The sequence below is a fragment of the Fukomys damarensis genome, unplaced genomic scaffold, assembly GCF_012274545.1.
Source record: "Fukomys damarensis isolate Sample0158 unplaced genomic scaffold, DMR_v1.0_HiC HiC_scaffold_35, whole genome shotgun sequence".
NCBI classification, from domain to species: Eukaryota; Metazoa; Chordata; class Mammalia; order Rodentia; family Bathyergidae; genus Fukomys; species Fukomys damarensis.
The window spans coordinates 10,556,822-10,563,119 of NW_022900947.1; positions in this window are offsets into that span (position 1 = coordinate 10,556,822).

Here is a 6,298-nt window from a genome sequence, read left to right on the forward strand (position 1 = left end):
TAAACCCTTGAACACACACACACACACACACGTGTGTGCATATGTACACACACACTCACACAGTGAGTTCACACACAAACCCAAAGGTTAGCTCGGGGTATCCAAGTTGAAGGGAAAATGTGCAACAACCAAGATGAGATATGATAAGAAACGGAGGGGGCAAAGACTGCAGGGATAGAGGGAAATACACTTTCGAGAGAAATGGAAGAACTGGACTCAGCAGCATGTGGGGACCAGGGCCTGCAGGAGAGGGAGGAGCCAGGCACTATCCTTGGTGGGAGCAACTGTACTGCTCATGCCTGAGCCAGGTCACCCAGCTTTCCTCCTGCACGCCCACCTGGCCTCAAGCGCAGTCCACCAGTGTCTGCTCCTGCTCGTGCTCCTTTGAGCTCAGCAGCATCTTTGGTGTTGCCTGGCAGCACTTTTGCCTTTCTGGAGTCAGCACCCTTTCTTTCTACTTCTGGTGCTTTTGAACGGCTCTGCTCTCCCAGCCAGTCATCATCCCCTTTTTGGTTCACAGATGTGCCTCTTGATTGGTCAGAAAACAGTCCACACTAACTAATGGAATGAATGATCCTCACCCCCTCGTCCTGCTCCGTATCCCTCTCTCCCCATAGCTTTGCCTGGAGGCGTAGGGAAGATTGCCCTCTTGTTGCGGTGGTAAATGAGAGCCAGCACAAGCCCTCTGCCCGTGACCGGATCCCCTCCCTTCTCACTCCCTTGGTTACCTTGATCTTCGGCTCCATCAGTTACTTCCTCCCTCTCAGGCTTCCTTCTCACCGGGCTCCTTCACATCAGCATTCAACCCTTCCCAAGCCTTTGCCATCTTGGAACTTCCTCCCTCAACCTCCTCCTTCTTGCCCTGGCTCCATTTTCCCAATTTCACCAAGCTGGGACCTAGTCACCTCTCTCCCGCTTCTCACATTCCTTTTGATGCCTTAGAGTTTAGAGGCTACTGGTGCCTTTGGTAAGCTAAATTTAGGGGACTTTTTAAAAAGCTTTCCCTTACTTTCCATACCACGGCACCCTTTATCATGTTGTAACTTCTGGGTACACTCTTGAACTTCTCTCTTCCCCTTGCTTTTCTTCCTAATTCTTTTTGCCTATTCCTCTTCCTTTGCTGGAAATTTAAAGAATGATAGTACCCTGTTTTTAAAAGTTGAGGCCATTTCTCTCTAACAGATTTTAATAAATGTTTGACTTCTGCTTATTTATACAGTGAATGGATGATATATCTCTTTATCAACCAAAGTGCCCTTGAATAATGACCTAGGAGGCTCTCTGTACTTCAGAAATGGCCGAGATTGTCTTTTGTGAAATTCATTTCTAAGTTTTTTTTCTCAGCCCTAACATGCATCACTATGTACCCCCCAAAAGTTTTATTTGATTTAATACTCTCATTTATGCATTTAAAGATTGTGTTTAAACTAGATTCTATCTACAACCTCGAAATCTTTCCCCTACCCAATCCTTGATTGTGTTATATTGGGAGGAATAGTTCTAGATCTTTCTCTGTGCATTTATATATAAACACATGTTTGGTTTTATGGAGTTTTAAAATAATCTTAGGTAAACATGTTTTTGCATTTTTTTTAGATAAACAAAACATATTAAAAACATGTCTTGAAACACTTTTTTGTTAATACTAACATGCCAGCCACATTCTTTTAACATATTATAAAATGTTCTGCAGGTACTGTGTTAGCTTCCTATTATAGCTATAACAAATTACCTAAAAAAAACCATTGTAGTGGTTTTAAAATGACACAAGTAGATTATCTGATGATTCTAGAGTGTTCAGAAGTTCAAAATGGATCTCACTTGGCTAAACCCAAGGGGATGGCAGGACTATGTTCTACACTAGAGAGTGTAGGTGAAGATCCTTTCCAGCTTGCCGAGTGGTAGTGGCAAACCTTTGGCATGTGTGTTTATGTTATTGTGTTTTTCTTTTAAGATAAAAGATGTTAATGTGTGATATTTTTTCCTAGACTGAAACCTCAGTATTCAGGCCTAATTGCAGTGCTGGCTTTGGGTGCAGTTTGAGCACCTAGTCTCTAAAAGGTTCGCCGTCTTTGGGCTAGAGGAGTCTCTGTTGCTTGTCCCTTCCTCCATGTTCAAGGCCGTCAGTGTAGCTTCATCAAAGCTTTGTTTCACTCTTAAGTTTTCTTCTCTCCCCTTAAGTTTTCTTCTCCCCAGTTGTGAGACACTGGGTCTACCTGTATAACCCAGAGCAGTCTCCCATTTCAAGATCCTTCATTTCATCATCCACCAAGTGCCTCTTGCCATTTGCTTATGACGTGAACATCTTTGGGGCCATTCTCCTGTGCATCCACGGCTGTCTTCCTCTTCTAACTTTACACATTTCCCCTGGTGACCTTTCTCACTCGTATGGATGATGCCAACTTCTGTCTCCATCCTCAGCTGCAGTGTTCACTGGGCTCCTCCTCTCTGGCGTCCTACAAGCTCTGGGAGCCACACTGATTCTCACCTCAGTCTTTGCACACTTGTTTGAATACCTTTCTTTCCTTTTCTCAAGGTACATTGTCTTCCTTGTTCTTTAAGACTGTTTCCAGATTATTTATTCACAATCACCAAGAAACAACAGAAGAGCCATGCCTATGGACTCTTTCATTCTGTACCCTGAATGCCTGTGCTTTACTTTATTTCTTATAGCCAGAAGTACTTAGTACTTTACTTATGTTTGGTACACAGCAGATACAGAATGTTTGATGAATATATGAGGACAGAGAAAGCAGTCCAGAGGGCCAACAGTGTGCTTTTGAATCAGACATCAAAGCTGCAGCTGCCTGTAGGTTTCCAACCCATGAACTTCTAGCATTGCTGGCTGACATGGTTAAGAAAGAAGGGATTATTTGAAGATCTCCCACCCACCGCAGGTGTCTCTGCATGCAGCTACTCTCTCGAAGTCCTGACCAGCTTCTCTCATCCTTACCTCTTTAGGATGAGAGGTGAGCAGCTCCTCACTGTCACTAGGCCCAGGGTCCTATGCTGGCCCTCGCCGGCTTCTCTGTTTCTGTTATCTTTTTTCAGCATCTCCTTTTCTTATCTTTTCCTTCATTTACCCAACTTGAATGGGTTTCTGTTTCCTGTCAGGATCTTGACTCATATGGCCAGCAGTGGTATTTGATCTGCACGGAGCTTCTCAGTATTTACAACCAAGCTTGTAGCCCTGGACTTGGATTTCTCTGGAATTGATACTAATGTTCTGTGATAGTCATTTTTGCAACTTCACAAGGTAAGCATGCTGTTCTTCAGTCAAAACTCATTTTTATCGTAAAGAATTTTATAGGGAACTGTAAGAGAGCTGAGAGAGTGAAACAGAGGGTAAGGAAAGATTTCAAAGTTTCCACATTTTGAGTTTGGATTCTAGAGGCACCACTTACTGGCTTGGCCAGTGGGCCATGCTAGGTTGTGTTAAAGGCAAAGTTAAATAATTCCACTGAGTTATTGAGAAGACCAGATGGGCTGCTGTGTCTCCCTGGGATGGGACCCAGCTGCCCTGGTTCCCAGTGTACATTGCACCACATCATGCATTTCGCAGTGTGGCAAAGCACACTGAAGGAGACAGGTACAGTGTGACACTCAGGAGACAGCAGATGTGGCCAGGTCTGGGTGTGACTGTCATGCTGCCGGTCTGGTGATGAAAGATGAAGGATCTCTTGCAATTGACTGTTAGCCAACTCATCTGTACACAGGCTGGCATTCAGATGAGGAAACGGTCAGATGTATAAGTGGTGGCCATTTTGGACAATTTTGATGGTTTTCACATTTATGCTTTGTCCTCTTTCATTTTGTCTTTACATTTTTTTTTTTTTTTTTGGTAACCATAAAGTTCTTTAGTCAAACCCACACTCATAGCAGACAGAAAAAGTGAAAAAGCTGTGGCTCAAAAGAGCAAAACACTCCTACCCTTGAACCTCATTTCCTAACCTGAGGCCTCTTCCCAAGGCAGATGCTTCCTGAAGCAAAGGTCCCACTTAGAGAAGCTTCCAGCAAGTGCTTACTGATTATTTTAGGGGATAGAGTTTGTGGGCTATAGTCCCATTCCAGAAAAGTCTTCTTTACTCTTTTGTTTTTTATTATTGTACCAGGGATTGAACTTGGGACCTTGCACTTGCAAGGCAGGCGGAGGAACCAGAGCTAAATCCCTGGGCCCCAGAAAAAAAATCTCCTAATACAGCAAATATTCCTAAAGCCCTGTTTCCTTTGGACATATTTTGAAGCTTGCAGACTCAGACATAATGAATGGAGCCTTTCAAGCGAACAATTGCTCAAGAGCATAAGTTATTTTAATGGGCCTATCTCTTGAAACTAAACTTCCACCATCTGTTCTGCCCTTTAACTGCAAATGCAAAAAGAACTGCATTCCCAGTAGCATCGTAAAAAGTTAGATATAAGTGATTTAAATGCATGTTTTGCTTCTGTATTCCGTGCAATATACATCTGAAGGAAGCTTATATTGGATTTATTTTTCATGGCAAAATAAAAATTCAGAGAGGGAGAACTTTTCTGCTAACAAAATAGTGACTTGTTAGTTTGGCACAAAGTCTGTTCTACCACATCCCTCATGCACGCATTAGTTCATTCAGTCATGTTTTTCCTACAGATCGGTATGGGACGCTTCCGTGTAACTGGTACTTCGCTAGACACGGGGGTGGGGTGGATGTTCACAGTGATAGCTGGTAAGATCGCTGACAGTGCTAAGGGAAAATACAACAGACCAACTCGTGTAAGTATGTGTAAAAGCCACATAAAAACACAGACATCAACTTCACACTCTGCTCCAGAATGCTAATGTAAAGGACTGGGAAGAAATTTACAGTCAGCCAGTTCTCGCTTTAAACTTCTCAACTCCTGCACAATGTGACCGTTCTCTGTTTCCTTACTTAACAAGTATTTGTATTTTTGGCTCCATTTCCTCATCTGGAAAATGGGAACAATAATATCTCCTTCCTGGGGCTGCTGTGTTTGAAAGAGTTATGTAATAAACAAAGCCAGTAGCTCAAGGCTGGGCTCGTGGTACTGTATGGTAACTCTCCTACTCTTTTCTAATTTGTCTTTTTTTATAGATTTAGGGAAATTACTTTTTAAACATAAAATGATAGACATGTAAAACATAGAAGTAGGAAAGAACCTAAGAAATAGCTTTAATTCTGTGTTTCTTCTTGTATTCACAAAGAAATTCTACCCCAAGGAGAGAATTAGCAACTGCTTTACTGTAAACATTTAAAGTAGTTCTAAAACATTTTGATTGGGTACTTATCAGCAAAAATTTTAATTTTATATTGCATTATATTATACTGGGGCTATACTCCTAATATATGTACATTTAAATTCACATACAAGGACTATTACAGTAATAAATTATATACATTATAAAGTATATATAGTAGAAATTTAAAAGAAAGATATAATAAAAAACCCACAAATATTTTGTCTTACTGTCTCTTTAAATTCAAAATGGCCTCCAAAGACCCCTGTGTTTGGAAGGTGATGTATCATGGGGGCTTATAGCTGATGTGCCATTAGGAGGCAGAGTTGCATCAGAAGAGGTGGTCACTGGCTTCATTACCTGGAAGGGTCTGTCTCCCCCCGCTTTCCTTCCTTCACTCTTTTCCTCCCAGTCACCTTGACATGAGCATCTTTCCTCTACCCAGGCCCTTCTTCCATGCCATGGACCAGGCAAGGACTGAGACTTCTGCTACTGTGAGCCCAAATAAACCTCTCTTCCTTTTCTGTTGCTGGTTTGGGTATTTTGTCTCAGGGACAAGAAAGTGAGACTAAGACACTCACTAGTTATAAGGACTTCAGGCTATGTTTAAGGCAGGCATAGTAGTTTCTGAAGGCTCATTACTAGCATAATTAGTATAACTCCACAGTCAAGCAATTTTTGAGAATCTGTTTGAAAGATTTTTAACTGGCTTCATTATTTTGATCTTGTGAAGAGCCAACCAGGAGGAGGAGCAGGAGGAGGAGGAGCCTAAGGTCTGCCATTTTCTTGTTTATCTGCTACGGATCTGGGCAGGGGTATCTATGACCACTTCTCCATTTTCTGATTAAAACTGGACACCAGATGCACCTCCACTTGCCCAGGTACGTGTTAATGCACTGACAGTGAACAGATGTGTGAGGGTGTGGTTACTGTGTCCTCACCATGACGGGACTTGTCCTTGAGGGCACTCTCTGGACAGGATGGGTCTTGTGAACTTTTGACATAAAGACCAAGGGAGAGCCTCAATCCGTATGCATATTTTATATCAGTGAAGCTTTTCCTACT